This window comes from Prionailurus bengalensis, chromosome A3 (genome assembly GCF_016509475.1).
Source record: "Prionailurus bengalensis isolate Pbe53 chromosome A3, Fcat_Pben_1.1_paternal_pri, whole genome shotgun sequence".
NCBI lineage: Eukaryota > Metazoa > Chordata > Mammalia > Carnivora > Felidae > Prionailurus > Prionailurus bengalensis.
Window position 1 is genome coordinate 71,711,586 of NC_057354.1, and position 18,727 is coordinate 71,730,312.

Below are 18,727 nucleotides of genomic sequence, written 5' to 3' on the forward strand. Positions count from 1 at the left end.
ATGAATTTCTAAATGTCTATCTAAAATACTGTGAAGATTAATTGTATTCATCCAGTAAGAATTATAGAATATCTTGATATAAAACTATCATATTTATATACTGCACTAGATCTTGAAGTAATCTGGAATCAAAAGACCCAACAACACAATTACTCTCCTCAGAAACTCTCAGTTTGCTGGCAGAAGCAGCAAAGAAATAGACAACTCATTTAATCATGGATGCACCTGAACAGCCCTTTACTCAAGATGGAAACAGGTGGGGAAAGTTACAGAGGCCTCCTGGAATATGCAACATCTGAGTTACATCTTGAACAACGAGCAGAAATTCCCTGAAGGAGGAAGAAGGGGTATAAGAGGAAATGGAGAATTCAGACAGAAACAACAGCTCAGCTGAAGACCAGGAACAAAGGATGGCTTGGAATTTGCACACTGTAAGTTTTTCAGTTTGGCGGGAGCACAATTTAAGTGGGTGTTGGGTGCAGAGTCATCGAGCTGGGTTAGATAACAAATAACACATTGTGCTTATTACATGGTGGATATTTATGGGAGGAAAGCAGAACTGACTTCGCAGATAAGGGGTTCCTTTATCTTTCAGAGCCAAGTTTTACCGGTAGGTTTTTTTGTTGTTGTTGTTGTTGTCGTGGCATTATGCGTATATGTTAACATTGGTCATTCAAGTTTTATATTTGTTCAGTTATTTTGGTAATGCTATGTTTATGTTTTTTTGCGTGTCATGTTTCCATTTCAAAAACTTTTTATATTTGTTATACAGTTGTTGGTAACAGGCTTTTTATTCACCGTAGTTTTAACACCTTTTTCATTATAATGATGATATTTGTGATAAAAATCCTGTGTGGTTTTTTGTTGTTGTTTTTTTGAGATTTCATAATATTATGTCTAGATGTGGATGGTTCTTAAATTTATTACTCTTTGTTAAATTGAGCATCCATTTTGGCTTAAAAAAAAAAAGTTCCAGAAAGTTATCAGCCACTAACTCTTTTTATTCTAAAACTCTTGATTAGATGTTATAGACCTTTTTACTCTATCCTTTATGTCTCTTTTATAGTTTTTTGTTTTGTTTTTTGTTTTTCTAGCCTGGCTTCCGGGTAATTTATTAGATAAGTCCTAAGAGTTTTCTAACACTTGCTTTGGTTTCCTGCAATCTCTTTGTCTAATGTGTTCATTGAGCTTTAAATTATAATCATTTTTATTTCTAGATTTTGGTTTCTTTTCAAAACTGTTTTGGACATTTTACATGCTTGTACTTCACATTCTTATTTTCAGGCCCCTATTTTATTTCTTGGAACATATGAAACACAAGTTTTTAATTATGTGATGAATATAATATCTGTGTTTTTACGCTTTGATACTAATGACTATGGTTTCCACTGGGTTTGCTCTTGGCTTTTTATTTCCTTAGGAGTGTGTGATTATTGACTGTGTTGATATTCCTGGAAAATTTATTGGTTGAGATCTTTTAACACCTGCATCAAAAGTTGGTGCTCTAGAATGTATTTTCTAATAATTTGGACAAGCGCTTCAGAGTATTACCCTTGTGAGATAAACTTGATTTCAAATCTGGAATTAAAGGTTTGTTCTGTCTACCATCATAAGGGCCAGCTGTGCTTATGTATTTTGAGGGGAGGTATTTTGTTTTTTTCTTTTCCTAACCTAGTGCTTAGATTTGAAATGGACATTTTTCATACTTCCACCTTGAGGAAGGACATAGATTTATTTATGGTCATTCGTTACACTGACAGGTGTTTTAGGGTACCAGTTAAATGTGGTGGTCTTCTGTTAGACTCTCCACTTCAGGAGGTTCCTAAACTAAGTCTCTTTGCATTTGAAACTCTCTACCCCCACCCATAAAGCATAGAAGCTAAAGATCAATACAAATTGTCAAGGCCTCTAAAGCAAAAGCCAACTTCAGTGCTCTGTTTACCTCTGTGGGTTCTATTTTTGCTAATATTTTGGTCGGAGAGGACTCTTTTATTATTATAGACCAGTAAATGTACTTAAAAATAGCCCTTAAAAACATTTTATCTCAGACATTTTAAGTTATGAATGGGAACATTATTAGGGTGCCTAGCCCAATATATCGCCATCATTTGAACCACATGCCTTTTTATCTGTGGGTAGCTTATGGGTTTTTTTTGGTTTGGTACAGTTGGCCTTGGCAGAATTCCCATTTTCTTTAATATATCAACACATGGTTAAAATCTTATCATAAAGAATATATCAGCTTTCTCCTTTGCCTTTCCTGTACTTGGTGAATATTGTAATATCAAACTGAGTCTAGAAATGAGGGAAAGAAGGCAGCATTATGATAATGGGTAGAAAAATTGGCTTATATTGAAAGTGAGGAAGAAATAAACTTTGGCATGGAGCTATTGCTCATTGAGTAGTCATATAACAAAGCATCTAATTGAGCTGAGTTTATTACTCTTCAGATATTTTAATAATAATTCTCTGGGAGAGGTGCCTGAATGGCTCAGTTGGTTCAGTGTCCAACTTCAGCTCAGATCATCATCTCATGGTTGGTGTATTCAAGCCCCACATCGGGCTCTGTGCTGACAGCTTGGAGCCTAAAGCCTGCTTCAGATTCTGTGTCTCCTTCCCTTTCTCTCTCTCTCTCTGCCCTTCCCCTGCTTGCACTCTGTCTTTTTCTCTCTCACAAATAATAAGTAAACATTAAAAGTAGTTTTCCAGTAGATAAAGAAGTTCTTGGTGGTCAGTTTTTGGAAGCGGGGAAAAAACCTAAGATAAAACAAGAGTTGGTCAGATCTTAATCTGTCATCCATGTAGACATGGCATCTGTAGTGTGATTTAGTAATGAGGGAGTTGTGGGCAGAAAGGTTGAGTCTTTTCTGTTGTGTGGATGAGCCGATATGCCACATTCTCTAAGTGGAAAATTAAGGTCCTTCTATTTGGCCATTTGATACTGTGGATTCAACAGAAACAATTCAAAGCACAATGATGCCATTATGGCTGACATTGTATAGGCCCAGTGGAACTAATGGAGGAGGGGGGAAGAATTGCTCCTCTTTAGAATTACAAATTAAATATGTATGAAATGTCCCCTACTCTAGCTTTACTTCCTCCTCAAAATCTGGCTCAGGGGAATATTTGGAAAATATAGATTTGACAAGTGAAACATAAATAACGTATTTAGTTTCTTGGTAGCTGAATATATTTTTGTTGTTAACCTAGAGCGATGCCAAAAGAGAAAATCAACTATTTAAGTACCCTGTGGGTAGCCTGCTCAGGAAAATGACAAAACAAAATAAATGGCCGTTTTCATATTGCTCCCTAGTGCAGCTAGAAAGGAATGGTATTATTTCTTGAGTCTGACATAAATACTGGATTTCCAGATTGCTAGATTTTATATGTGTATTTGCGAGTGTTAAATTTTTTGCAATGTTCTTCAGAAAATTAACAAATGAAAAGTGACTTAAAGATGCACAAGATCTACGTTTCAAATAAGTGACCTACATGGGGAAAAAGACCATATATTTCTGGAATTAATGTAATCATCACAGATGTTTTTTAAACAGCATTATATGGAACTTTTAAATGTTCACTTTTTTTTATTAAAACAGCAAGTAATCTGGATGAGTTATGTAGTTAATAGCTAATAAAATGAATTTTCATTAAATTATAATTCCCTGTAGAATGGAATATATTTGCAGACAGCAATCACAGAATACAGTAGTGGGACAGTTTTCTTACTATAAGCCAGAAAGATTTCATCCTTAAGGAAATCCAGAGGCTTCAATTGCATTGTAGTAGCCTATTCTTGGCTTGGTTAGAGGATTTTCAAGTTGGCAGTCACTAAGATATTAAATACTCCCAGGATTGTAGGAATTATTAAGCTCAAAACACTAGATCTATTTTTAGAAGAAAACTTTTGTTACCGGTTTTGATTTGCTTACACAAAGATTAGTAAAATCTAGCTAAGCAGTGCATATGTTCATGGTTCACACACTTAATATACCTTGAAGCTAAATTGCAAGAGCTAGAACATGGTGCTAAACATAAAGTATAAAAACCTGATTTTAATTGTAGTTGTGCAACTAACAAGTTGTGCCATCTCTCAATCTTCAGGACTTGTCTGGGCTTCTGTTTCTTGATCTGTGAAGGAAGATCACACCAAAGGACTATTCTGTAAACTTGATAAAGATTAAGAAGTATGCTATTAACTAAATGATTCAGTTGAAAAAGACAGAAACCCAGCTCAGTGTGGCTTTTAACGAAAAAAAAATTGATTTCCTGGTTAACTTGGTGGAAGGCACAGACGTAGACCAGCTCCAGGGGTGGCTGGATCCAAGGGCTGACTGGGGACCTCAACAGTCAACTTTTCCTTGCCCATTTCTTGCCTCATAAATGCCTTCTAGTCCAGCTGTTTTCATGCATTAATTATGAAGTTCCAGATTTAATTATGCTACATAGAACAATGCCAGAGAAAGAAAACATCTCGTTTATAATGTTTCAACAGGAGCGCCTGGGTGGCGCAGTCGGTTAAGCGTCCAACTTCAGCCAGGTCACGATCTCGCGGTCCGGGAGTTCGAGCCCCCCGTCAGGCTCTGGGCTGATGGCTCAGAGCCTGGAGCCTGTTTCCAATTCTGTGTCTCCCTCTCTCTCTGCCCCTCCCCCGTTCGTGCTCTGTCTCTCTCTGTCCCAAAAATAAATAAACGTTGAAAAAAAAATTATAATGTTTCAACAAAATCCTAGAATTGATACTGACTTACCTGATTTGGGTCATGTGGCCAAGGAAATAAAATTATCTAATTCCTTAGGCATGGGTTATGTCTCTACCCTTAGGTTGAGGAGAGAAAAATGCCCCTTCTTGTCAAACCATGTGAACGGGATTACGTGGCTCCTATAAAAGAAAATTGAGGTTCTGTTACCTCAAATGGAAAGAGAAAAGGTATACCTAGAAAGAAAAACAGATATTCAGCACAGATATTCTTTATTTGATAGAAAAATCAATCCTACTGATTTTAGATTGTATTGACATTGAAACTACATTTTGCCATATTTTTATAACTTAAGATAAATTTTTTAAAAAACAACAATTAAGTGTAGAAGGAATGATAGTTTTAAAATCAACATTTGCAAACTTGAGTGTAATAATTTCTTCATTAATCATCAGCATAAGCTACAAGAAATTCAAACACAAAATGCCACGTGGAAATTGAACTGGATCTTGGATTTAAAAAAAAATACTATAAAACTACTTTTGGGGGGTAATAAGGAAAACTTAATATGGGCTATATGTTAGTGATATTAGTGATGATATTTTGCTTTGATGGCATTTGGTTATTGGGGAGCATGGCTGTATTACAGTATCTATACTGAAGCATTTTGGAGGTGGGTGGCTAGGATCTGCAACTTACTTGAAAGGGTTAAGCAAAATAAACACAATACATATTTCTGTAAATACGTATGCACATAGGTATATCAACTAAAGATATAAAAGGGAAAAGTTACTGATACTTCATTTTTTAAACAACTTGGAATTGATTATATTAACAATAAAAGTTACTAACATACTTTGGGGGTCCTATTATGAATCCTATCACTCTAGTCCTTATATCCTTCTATATTCCTCTGTCCTTGTCCTATTCCCTCATCCAAAGAAAAACAAACAGTGCTGATATATCTCTGTTGATGTTGACTCTCTATTGTCAGTTCATTTCTTAGCCATGCCAGTGACTATTAGTATGCACGCAGTTATTTGCAGCTTCTATTCAATGAATGGTTCCGGAAGAATCAGTGAAATTAGGAATGATCCCCTCTGCTGCTATGTAACACTAATACTTATAATTTCTTGAATTCACTATATGAAGGCATAATGTTAGATGATCTAATACCCACAGGAAAGCTACGATGTAAATAAAAATTATTGCCCCAATACCTACCCTAGTCAAATCACCATCATCTGTCTCTTGCCTGAAACACTACTCTGGGCTCCCAACAGCTTCTATTGTTCCTGTGTAAAGTATCCTCTCTACAGAGGCTAGAGGCACATTCCATAGGTCAGAGACAGGAATTTCTGTCTGTAGTTAGAAAACGCTCAGCCTTGGTCAATGCCTGGCATATTGATGGTGTTAAATAAATACTGTTTGAATAGATGGATGTCACTTAGCTCTTTCAAACATTTTAATGGCTTACCTTTGTACTTAAAATAACATGTTAAGCCCTTACCCTGGCTCACAAGACCTTGAATGAACTTTCTTTTGGCCTACCTTTCTTGTGTAGTATGCTGTTTCCACTTAATTCATATTAGCCTTCTCTGCCCAACCAAAGTAAGTTTGGTCTTGACTCCAGTTTTTGTTCTGTTTTTTTTTTTTTCTTTTTTGGTGGGAGGGGGGTTGGGTGGAGTATTCCCTCTGCTTGAAATCTTCTGTCTCCAGATATTCCCTTGGTTGTCTCTTTTCATACATATCTCAAGTCAAATGGCTTTGCATTACAGAATCCTTCTTGACTACCATCCAATCTTAATTAGTGCTTCCAGCTAGATGCTATTGATGACATCACCCCCATTTGTTTTCTTCATAGCTCTGATGAATGCACTCTCTTTCAATGAGGAAATCATGGAGTATAGAGGCCAATAATGCATATTTGTGATGATTTGAACCCAAATACATGTTGCTACACTTTATGTATATTCATCTTCTAGATCAGTTGATTCTTGTGTTCCAACCAACGCCAAGATTGGGTAATTTTCTTAGGGTATTTTCTCCGATTCTGTTTTTTGGAACATAGTATATATATCCTCAGTTGTAGATTCAAGTAGAACAGTTAGAGAGAGAAATATTCTTAGCTTTGTTCCATTGAACCACCACTTTTTACAATTTTTCTGATTTTTCAGGCTGGCTTAGTCTATACCTTCTTTTGTTTTCTCTTGGGGAAAAAGTGAGAAAGCAAAAACTGGAATTAATATTCACCCTAGAACTTGAGTTTTAATGGATAACTCTGGGCAAAATTCCTTTTTAGGTATCTACCAAGCAGGTCCCACAAAAATTCTGTCAGTTTACACGTGTTTAGAATCCTTTTTTCTTATTGAGATCTATGAAACGATAAAAATGTACTGTTGGATAGAAAGCATTACAGTTGTTTTTGTCACATAGATAAAGAAGAATAAGTTTATGTGATAAATTATATATTTAGTCAGAAGTCTAGACATTTGTAACATTTCAAAATCTCTTGACCTACATTAGTTTATAATGAGTTTAAAATATTCCAAAGGAGGTAGGCATTTGAAAATATCCCTCTTTAACAGATTACGACATTGAGGCACAGCTTGGTAAAAAGATACCTAAGGAACTCATCTGTGCACTAATAGCCAACTAGTATACTCAGAGATGGAAATTAAGTCTCTTGATTCCTTACCCAGGATTATTCTTGTCATGGGAGATAGTTAAGAAAGTTAAAATAAATGAAAGTACTTTAAAAAGTCAACACAAAATCAGGGTATAGAAGTTCTATAACAAATATTTTGAATGAGGTGCAGAAGGAATAAATTTTCATTGTTTTTAAGCACCTAAAATGAACAATACAAATGGCCATATTATTAGGCATTTGAAAAGAATCCATTAAGGCAGAATGCTTATTAGAGTAAAGTCCTATGTTAAATCTCACTTTCAACATTTGTGAAAACTGTACCCTTCCTGAACATTAGCTAAAGTACCTCTTTTCCTTGATTCACTGAAATCATAATTTAGACTTATGCAATAATTGAGTCTGAATAGAAGTAAATTTTACTCAGTTTGATTCTTCCAACAAATGATACATGTGGATGAAAACTCATAAATTCAGCTAATTATCTATACAATTTTTCTTTCATAAATATTAAGCTTTCTGATAAAAATGATAATGAATCTAAAGATGAATTTATAAGTTAGAATGCCTTTAGCAAACTTGTGGCATGAAATAGAATTAATAAGAAAAGTTTACTTTTTAAGGGTGTGAGGAGTGTAGGCTTCCTCTGATCTTTCTGGAACTCCTTGTTGGTGGACCCAAACCTGAAGCTGGAGGTGAGGCCAGTCCCTTAAGGCAATGAGCAGGATAGGGAAGGTGAAGTAGACTTGCAAGGGCAGAGTGAAGGTGTTTAGCAGAGTGATATTGGTGATGATGAGGTTGATGAAGCTAGTATTTGAGTAGTTGACATCTGTCTACCACTGTATTTACCACTTCATATCTCTCACCTCCATCCTCAAAAATACCCAAGAAGTCAGCATTCCATTTCACAGATGAAATTTTGAGACTTTACTTGATATCTAGTGAATTTTTTACAGATGAATTTGTGATGATCCTCTTCCTTGGGACAGAGAGTCCACAAGGAAAGAAGAAACAAATGTCAACCTATAACAGTGTGAATTCCCCCACAGAATTTTGTTATGATTATTTCTCTTGGAAAAAAATAAAAAAGCAATACAGATATATGTGTGGTTGAGTATAGATTTTAATATATGTAATAAAGTACAGATAAATTTTTTATAGTTTTCTAGACCTAACAATAAGAATGCTCTGTGTCAAAATTTGCCAAGTGTTGTGTTACTGGATGCATGCAGCAGATAAGCTAATAAAGGTTAGTCTCACAGCCTATTGTGAATCTTGTGGTTAAGCCTTAGAAAGAGAAAAACCAAGGAGATAGTTGTTGGAAACAGCAACTTTAGAGGAATTAAACAGGTAAGGAGCCTTCCCTATTCATGTTTTTGAGACCTGAGACACAGTGTTTTTATACTGGCTCTTCTGGAGTAGGAAAAGGGGATCCACATAATGTACCCATCCTCTGCTAACTCATGAACACCATCCAGCCTGGGAAAGCCCATGGGTGTGGTGATGATGATGAGTAGGGGGAAGGCAGGGAATTGGTGAGTGGTTTTTTTTTTTCCTTGCTTTCAATATTCAACAAACAGGCTTTCCCTGCTTAATTTGTTAAGTGACTGAAATAAACATGGCTCAAATTGAACCACATTTGAAGGGCTAGAAAAGATCTGTATAAGATAACACAGAAACCTTTTTGTGGTACTTTGACAGGACGATTAGATTATAAATACTGGAAATAGATCTTGTACCCTTGTGTACTTTCAAAATCCATCTCCTTGCTACTTTATTCTCTTGATCTTGATCTTTCTTCATCTACACAAGGGAAGCCAAGTACAGTTAACAATATATTGCTGGTTTTCATATATTAATGGGAAAACTGGTCACTCCCTTTGTTGCACATTCTACCTCATTCTATCAGGATACATAAAATGGGTGTGGAAAAAATAGCCCATAGGGTACAGAAGAGAATGACTCAGAAAGGAGAAATGGAAAAAAAATGTGGAGTTAGTGCTACCCATATCCAGAGACTTTATCAGAGACCTCTTTAACTCAAATCTATGTAAGTAGCTTATATAAAGGTAGTAGTCATTCAAACATGATACTCAAGGACTGTGAAGAAGGTTCATGACTCAAAATTAACATAACCATATCAGATTTGTCTGTATCCATGCCAGGCTAGCTCCTGCCTTCTGTTTATTTTACTTCTCTATAAAATGGGTATAGACATCTTGAGGGCTTTTCTGAAGATTGATAAAGTAATTTGTAGAAAGGACTCTTAAATCCCCAGAGATGGTTGCAATCAATTAATTATAGGTATTTTACCATGGTTTATTTTACCACCTGAAAATTTGCTGGCCACATCACCATGGAAACATGTGTTCTAGTTTAGTGTTAGAGAAATGGAAGCGTGTCTTGCATTCGATTTTATTGATAGAACATTTTGGTTGAACTCCATGGAGAAATAGAGACCATGAAAGAAATTATTGTTTTGCTAGAATCACACTTAGGGGATCTGCACCACTTTATGGATCTCTTAGATATTCCTGTATAGCACAACAAACTTTCCCCACTCCTTTTTGAAAAAAGAATTAGACACTAATACTATAATATACCTATAGAATTTTCTCATCTCTTCTGTTCCTACTTGTCAAAATTAAAATACTTGCTATTGGGGTGCCTGGGTGGCTCAGTCAGTTAAGTGTCTGACTTCAGCTCAGGTCATGATTTCACAGTTCATGGGTTGGAGCCCGGCATTGAGCTCTGTGCTGATAGTTCAGAGCCTGGAGCCTGCTTCAGATTCTGTCTCCCTTTCTCACTCTGCTGCTCCCCTCTCATGCTCTCTGTCTCTCTGTCTGTCTCTCTCTGTTTTTAAGTTGGGGAAAAAAACTAAAAAAAAAAAAACTAAAAATATATATATATACTAGTTGCTATTAACTCTGCTCTGAATTCTTAAAGAGCCTAATATTGACAGTACTGTCCTAACTTATCTCTATAGAATGTTAGGTTTCTTCTAAATTATGCACTTATTTTTCCATGTATCCCAATGAATCTGCTTGCATTAAAAAACAAATCAAAACAACTAACTGATGAATGGAAAGGAGCCAGCTGATACTCAGCTTTCCTTGCTGGCTACAGTCTGAGCCACGAAGCATTACCCACAAAATGGGCTTTCTTCCTGGTGTCGTTCTCCTTCACGTTTCAGTTACTGAGTCAGTGAATATGGATCAGAGCTTGAAAAAAAACCTGTGATTTGCTCAGAAAAACATTGCATTAAGTGCATCAGTGCTTTCCCCGCCTGAAAACACCTGTTAGGAGGCACAAATTTAGCTTCTCATTGTTGGCTTTCTTGAGTATCAGAGTTTATTATTTAACTGATGACTGGGAGAAATGAGCTCCTGTAACAATCTGACCACAAACTGAAGAAGGTTTTTATATTTATTATTTAAAATACCGCAGGATGGAAGGATCTGGGAATGAAATGTTGACCTTTAGTCTTTGTCAGATAAGAAATGAATTCCAAGAATAATTTTAGAAACTTAGAAATGTTTTAGAACAAGACAATTATTCAGAAAAAAAATGTGTTTTAGATAGGAAATAGGAATTTGGTCAAGATAAAGAAAAAAGGATGGAATTTCTTTAGGAGTTTTATTGGAGAGATTAATTGAGATAAAATTACAGTTAATAAATACCCCAGACACCATAATAGACACTAATGTACACTGTCCCATGTAGTATATAGTATCAATTACTATATGGTAGCCTTCCCTAAGGTAATTTGTTTCCTTACCTAAATGTGGAAGCTGGAATGGATAATAGCTTCTTAAAATCCTCTAAAAAAATGCAAAGGATTTGAATGTTCTTGAACATATTATTTAATTATATACTAGAATGGTATATTTCCAACTATGTAATCATATATTTTACTATCTGCAGATAGCTTAGTTTTTTCTGTTCCTCTACCACTGTTCCTTGCAATGGTATTCAAACCTGACTGCTCATTGGATTATCTAGAAAACATTTTTAAAACCTAGCTGAGCCTAGGCCCCAATCCATATGTAATGAGTCAGAATCTTATATTGTAATGAAGACCTGGATGAGTAGCTGTATACTTAGAGACCTAGGTAAGTTCTTTGGTTTGGATTCTTCACCTGAACCATTAAATAAATGGACAAATGCTCCCTAAGTCCTGTCAAAGGACACACACAATCAAAGTTAAGGTAATCATTTCTTTTTTTTTCTCTTGAATTTGATTTTTATTTTCATTTTATTAGAATAAATTTTAATTCCATTATAGTTGAAATACAAAGTTATATTAGTTTCAGGGGTACAATATAGTGATTTAACAATTCTATGCATTACTCAGTGCTCATCATGATAAGTGTAGTCTTTTTTTTTGTGTGTGATACTTTTATTTGCTGTGGTTACTGTTTCTGTATTACTGATATAATTAGGTTTTTTTAATATGAAATTTATTGTCAAATTGGTTTCCATACACCAAGTGCTCATCCCAAAAGGTGCCCTCCTCAATACCCTTCACCTACCCTTCCCTCCCTCCTACCCCCCATCTACCCTCAGTTTGTTCTCAGTTTTTAAGAGTCTCTTCTCTTATGCTTTGGCTCCCTCCCTGTTTTTTTGTTTTTCCTTCCCCTCCCCCATGGTCTTCTGTTAAGTTTCTCAGGATCCACATAAGAGTGAAACCATATGGTATCTGTCTTTCTCTGTGTGGCTTATTTCACTTAGCATCACGCTCTCCAGTTCCATCCACGTTGCTACAAAAGGCCATATTTCATTCTTTATCATTGCCAAGTCGTATTCCACCGTGTATATAAACCACAATTTCTTTATCCATTCATCAGTTGATGGACATTTAGGCTCTTTCCATAATTTGGCTATTGTTGAGAGTGCTGCTATGAACATGGGGATACAAGTAACCCTATGCATCAGCACTCCTGTATCCCTTGGATAAATTCCTAGCAGTGCTACTGCTGGGTCATAGGGTAGGTTTATTTTTAATTTTCTGAGGAACCTCCACACTGTTTTCCAGAGCAGCTGTACCAGTTTGCATTCCCACCAACAGTGCAAGAGGGTTCCCATTTCTCCACATCCTCTCCAGCATCTATAGTCTCCTGTTTTGTTCATTTTGGCCACTCTGACTGGCATGAGGTGATATCTGAGTGTGGTCTTGATTTGTATTTCCCTGATGAGGAGTGACGTTGAGCATCTTTTCATGTGCCTGTTGGCCATCCGGACGTCTTCTTTAGAGAAGTGTCTTCATTCTATTCATGTTTTCTACCCATTTCTTCACTGGATTATTTGTTTTTCATGTGTGGAGTTTGGTGAGCTCTTTATAGATTTTGGATACTAGCCCTTTGTCCGATATGTCATTTGCGAATATCTTTTCCCATTCTGTTAGTTGCCTTTTAGTTTTGTTGGTTGTTTCCTTCACTGTGCAGAAGCTTTTTATCTTCACTAGGTCCCAATAGTTCATTTTTGCTTTTAATTCCTTTGCCTTTGGGGATGTATCAAGTAAGAAATTGCTGCGGCTGAGGTCAGAGAGGTTTTTCCCTGCTTTCTCCTCTAGGGTTTTGATGGTTTCCCATCTCACATTCAGGTCCTTTATCCATTTTGAGTTTGTTTTTGTGAATGGTGTAAAAAGTGGTCTAGTATCATCCTTGTGCATGTTGCTGTCCAGTTCTCCCAGCACCATTTGTTAAAGAGATTGTCTTTTTTCCATTGGATATTCCTTCCTGCTTTGTCAAAGATTAGTTGGTCATACTTTTGTGGCTCTAGTTCTGGGGTTTCTATTCTATTCCATTGGTCTATGTGTCTGTTTTTGTGCCAATACCATGCTGTCTTGATGATTACAGCTTTGTAGTAGAGGCTAAAGTCTGGGATTGTGATGCCTCCCTCTTTGGTCATCTTCAAAATTCCTTTGGTTATTCGGGGCCTTTTGTGGTTCCATACAAACTTTAGGATTGCTTGTTCTAGCTTGGAGAAGAATGCTGGTGCAATTTTGGTTGGGATTGCATTGAATGTGTAGATTGCTTTGGGTCGTATTGACATTTTGACAATATTTATTTTTCCAATCCATGAGCAGGGAATGTTTTTCCATTTCTTTATATCTTCTTCGATTTCCTTCATAAGCTTTCTGTAGTTTTCAGCATACAGATCTTTTACATCTTTGGTTAGGTTTATTCCTAGGTATTTTATGCTTCTTGGCACAATTGTGAATGGGATCAGTTTGTTTATTTGTCTTTCTGTTCCTTCATTATTAGTGTATAAAACTGCAACTGATCTGTACATTGATTTTGTATCCTGCAACTTTGCTGAATTCATGGATCAGTTCTAGCAGACTTTTGGTGGAGTCTATTGGGTTTTCCATGCATAATATCATGTCATCTGCAAAAAGTGAAAGCTTAACTTCATCTTTGCCAATTTTGATGCCTTTGAATTCCTTCTGTTGTCTGATTGCTGATGCTAGAACTTCCAGCACTATGTTAAACAACAGCAGTGAGAGTGGACATCCCTTTCGTGTTCCTGATCTCAGGGGGAAAGCTCTCAGTTTTTCCCCATTGAGTTTTTCCCCTGATATTAGCTGTGGGCTTTTCATAAATGGCTTTTATGATGTTTAAGTATGTTCCTTCTATCCCGACTTTCTCAAGGGTTTTTATTAAGAAAAGATGATGTATTTTGTCAAATGCTTTTTCTGCATCGATTGACAGGATCATATGGTTCTTATCTTTTCTTTTATTAATGTGATGTATCATATTGATTTTGTGAATGTTGAACCAGCCCTGCAGCCCAGGAATGAATCCCACTTGATCATGGTGTACAATTCTTTTTATACGCTCTTGATTCGATTTGCTAGTATCTTGTTAAGAATGTTTGCATCCATATTCATCAGGGATGTTGGCCTGTAGTTCTCTTTCTTTTTTTTTTTTTTTTTTTTTTTACTGGGTCTCTGTCTGGTTTAGGAATCAAAGTAATACTGGCTTCATAGAATGAGTCTGGAAGTTTTCCTTCCCTTTCTATTTTTTTGGAATAGCTTGAGAAGGATAGGTATTATCTCTGCTTTAAATGTCTGGTAGAATTCTCCTGGGAAGTCATCTGGTCCTGGACTCTCATTTGTTGGGATATTTTTGATAACTGATTCAATTTCTTCACTGGTTATGGGTCTGTTCAAGCTTTCTATTTCCTCCTGATTGAGTTTTGGAAGAGTGTGGGTGTTCAGGAATTTGTCCATTTCTTCCAGGTTGTCCAATTTGTTGGCATATAATTTTTCATAGTATTCCCTGATAATTGTTTGTATCTCTGAGGGATTGGTTGTAATCATTCCATTTTCATTCATGATTTTATCTATTTGGGTCATCTCCCTTTTCTTTTTGAGAAGCCTGGCTAGAGGTTTGTCAATTTTGTTTATTTTTTAAAAAACCAACTCTTGGTTTCGTTGATCTGCTCTACAGTTTTTTTAGTTTCTATATTGTTTATTTCTGCTCTGATCTTTATTATTTCTCTTCTTGTGCTGGTTTTGGGGTGTCTTTGCTGTTCTGCTTCTATTTTCTTCAGGTGTGCTGTTAGATTTTGTACCTGGGATTTTTCTTGTTTCTTGAGATAGGCCTGGATTGCAATGTATTTTCCTCTCAGGACTGCCTTCGCTGCATCCCAAAGCGTTTGGATTGTTGTATTTTCATTTTCGTTTGTTTCCATATATCTTTTAATTGCTTCTCTAATTGCCTGGTTGACCCACTCATTCTTTAGTAGGGTGTTCTTTAATCTCTGTGCTTTTGGAGATTTTCCAGACTTTTTCCTGTGGTTGATTTCAAGCTTCATAGCATTGTGGTCTAAAGTATGCATGGTATGATCTCAATTCTTGTATATTTATGAAGGGCTGTTTTGTGAGCCAGTATGTGACCTAACTTGGAGAATGTTCCAAGTGCACTTGAGAAGAAAGTATATTCTGTTGCTTTAGGATGCAGAGTTCAAAATGTATCTGTCAAGTCCGTCTGATCCAATGTATCATTCAGGGCCCTTGTTTGTTTATTGATCCTGTGTCTAGATGATCTATCCATTGTTGTAAGTGGAGTATTAAGGTCTCTTGCCATTACCACATTCTATGATAAGTGTAATCTTAATCCCCTTCAACTGTCTAAACCATCTGTCTGCCTACCTTCCCTTTGGAACCATCAGTTGATTCTGTATAGTTAAGAGTCTGTTTCTTGGGTTGCCTCCCTCTGTTTTCTTTTTTTTCTCTTTGCTTGTCTGTTTCTCTCTTAAATTCTATCAGCGTGAAAACCTATTTATCCTTATGTGTCTAATTTCACTTAGCATTATAGTCTCTAGATCCATCCATATTGCTGCAAGTGGCAAAATTTCATTCTTTTTAATGGCCAAATAATACTCCAGTGTGTGTGTGTGTGTGTGTGTGTGTGTGTGTGTGTGTACACACCACATCACTTGGGCTGCTTCCATAATTTGGATGTTGTAAATGTGCTGCTGTAAACATAGGGGTGCATATATCTTTTCAAATAAGTGTTTTCATGTTCTTTGGGTAAATTTCCAGTACTAGATTTCCTGTGTCATAAGGTAGTTATGAGTAGTTGTACTCTTAATTTTTTTAAGGACTCTCCATACTGTTTTCTACAGTGCCTATAGGCATTCCCTTCATAAGTACAAGAGGGTTCCTTTTTCTCCATGTCCTTGCCAACTCTTGTTTCTTCTGTTACTGATTTTAGCCTTTCTGACAAGTGTGAGGTGATACCTCATAATGGTTTTCCTTTTCATTTCCCTGATAATGAGTGCTGTTAAACTTCTTTTCATGTATCTGTTGGCCATCTATATGTCTTGAGAAATATTTTTGTCTTCTGACCATTTTTAATTGAATTATTTATTTTTGAGGTGCTGAGTTCTATAAGTTCTTTCTATATTTTGGATATTAACCCTTTCTTGAGTATGTCCTTTCAAATATACTCTCTCATTCTATAGGTTGCCTTATAGCTTTGTTGATTTTTTTTTCCTTCATTGTGCAGAAGTTTTTATTTTGATGTAATCACAATAGTTTTCTTTTTTTTAATGTTTCCCTTGCCTCAGAAGATCTATCTAGAAAAATGCTGCTATGGCAACACACATTGCCTGTGTTCTAGGGTTTTAATGATTTCAGGTCTCACATTTAGGTCTTTAATCTGTTTTTATACTTATTTAAGTGTATGGTATAAAAAGTGGTCCAATGTCATTTTTTGGCATGTAGCTGTCCAGTCTCCCTGACACCATTTGTTGAAGAAACTTTTCCCACTGCCTATTACTTACCTTGTTGAATATTAAGCAACCATATATATGTGGATTTTTTCTTGAGCTGTCTATTCTGTTCCATTGATCTGTGTCTGATCTATGCCAGAGCCATACTGTTTTGATTACTATACCTTTGTACTATATCTTGAAATCTGTAATTTGATCTCTCCAGTTTTGTTCCTATTTTTCAAGATTTCTTTGGATATTTGGGGTCTTTTTTGATTGCATACAAATTTTAGAATTATTTGTTCTAGTTCTGTGAAAAATTATTTTTGATTAATTGTAATTGGGATTGTCTTTTTAATTTCTGCTATTTCATGATGAGTGTATACAAACACAACAGAATTTCTATATTTTGATTTTTTTTTTGTATCCTGTGACCTTACTGAATCTGAATTCATGTATCAGATCTAGTACTGTCTTGGTGGAGTCGTTGGGGTTGTCTGTATATTGTATTGTGTCATCAAGAAACAGTGAAAGTTTTGCTTCTTCCTTACCAATTTATTTGCTTTTTATTCATTTTATTTATTTTCTTGTCTGATTATTGTAGCTACAACTTCTAGTACTAGGTTGAATAAAAGTGGTGAGAGTGGACATCCTTGCTTTATTTATAATCTTAGTGGAAAGAATCTGTTTTTCAACACTGAGAATGTTATCTGTGGGTTTTTCATATATGCCTTTCTTATGTTGAGGTATGTTCCATCTAAACCTATTTTGTTGAGTTTTTCATGCATGGATATTATACTTGACCAGATGTTTTTTCTGCATCTAATTAAATAAGTGGTTTTTATCTTTTATCTTGTTATTATAGATCATGTTCATTTGTGAATACTAAACTACACTTGTATCCTAGGAATAAATCATGATGGATTGTGAATAATTTTTTAATGTAAGGCTAGATTTGGTTTGCTAATTATTTTTGTTGTTAGGGTATTGTCTACTTATTTAAATGTAAGTTAGTTAACATATAGTGTAGTCTTAGCTTCAGGAGTAGAACCCAGTGATTCATCTCTTACATAAGACACCCAGTGCTCATCCCAAAAAGTGACTTCCTTAATGCCGATCACCCATTTAACCCATCTCCCCATCTGCCTCTGCTCCAGCAACTCTCAGTTCTCTTAAGAGCCTCTTACGGTTTGCCCCCCTCTGAGTTTTTATCTTCTTTTTGCTTCCCTTCCCCTATGTTCATCTGTTGTGTTTCTCCAATTCCACATATGAGTGAAGTCATACGATATCTGTCTTTGACTGACTTACTTCGCTTAGCATAACACATTCTAGTTCGATCCACATTGTTGCACATGGCAAGATTTCGTTGTGTTTCATCACCAAGTAGTATTTCATTGTATATACATACCACATCTTTACCATTCATAAGTTGATGGACATTGGGCTCTTTCCATAATTTGGTTTGTTTGTTCTCCTTTTCCTTGCTTCTTGAGTTGTAAGGTTAGGTTGTTTAATGGAGATTTTTCTTGCTTCCTGGGTAGATAAATATTGCTATATACTTTGCTCTTAGAACAGCTTTTGCTATACCTCAGAGAGTTTTGAACTGTTTTATTTACATTTGTCTCCATTATTTTTTGACTTTTTTATTTTTTGTATGACCCATTTATTGTTTGGTAGTATGTTATTTAACCTCAATATATTTGTGTTCTTTCCAGGTTTTTTCCCTATGGTTGATTTCTAGTTTAATAGCATGTGGTTGAAATACTCATGGTATTATTTCTATCTTTTTGTATTTGAGACTTGTTTTGTAGCCTAATATATGATCTCTTAAGGAGAATGTTCCATCTGTACTTGAAAATAATGTGTATTCTTAGGTTTGGGGATGGAATGTTCTGAATATATCCATTAGATCCATCTGAATATGTCTTCAGGTGTGAAATGGGTCTCTTGTAGGCAGCCTATAGATGGGTCTTTTTTTATCCATTCTGTGTCCCTATTTAATTGGAGTGTTTAGTCCTTTTACATTCAAAGTGAGAATTGATAGGTACATATTTATTGCCATGTTAATTGTTTTATGGTTGTTTTTTGTAGCTCTTCTCCATTCCTTTCTTGCTTTCTTTTCTTAGGGTTAGTTGGCTTTCTTTTAGTGATATACTTTCAT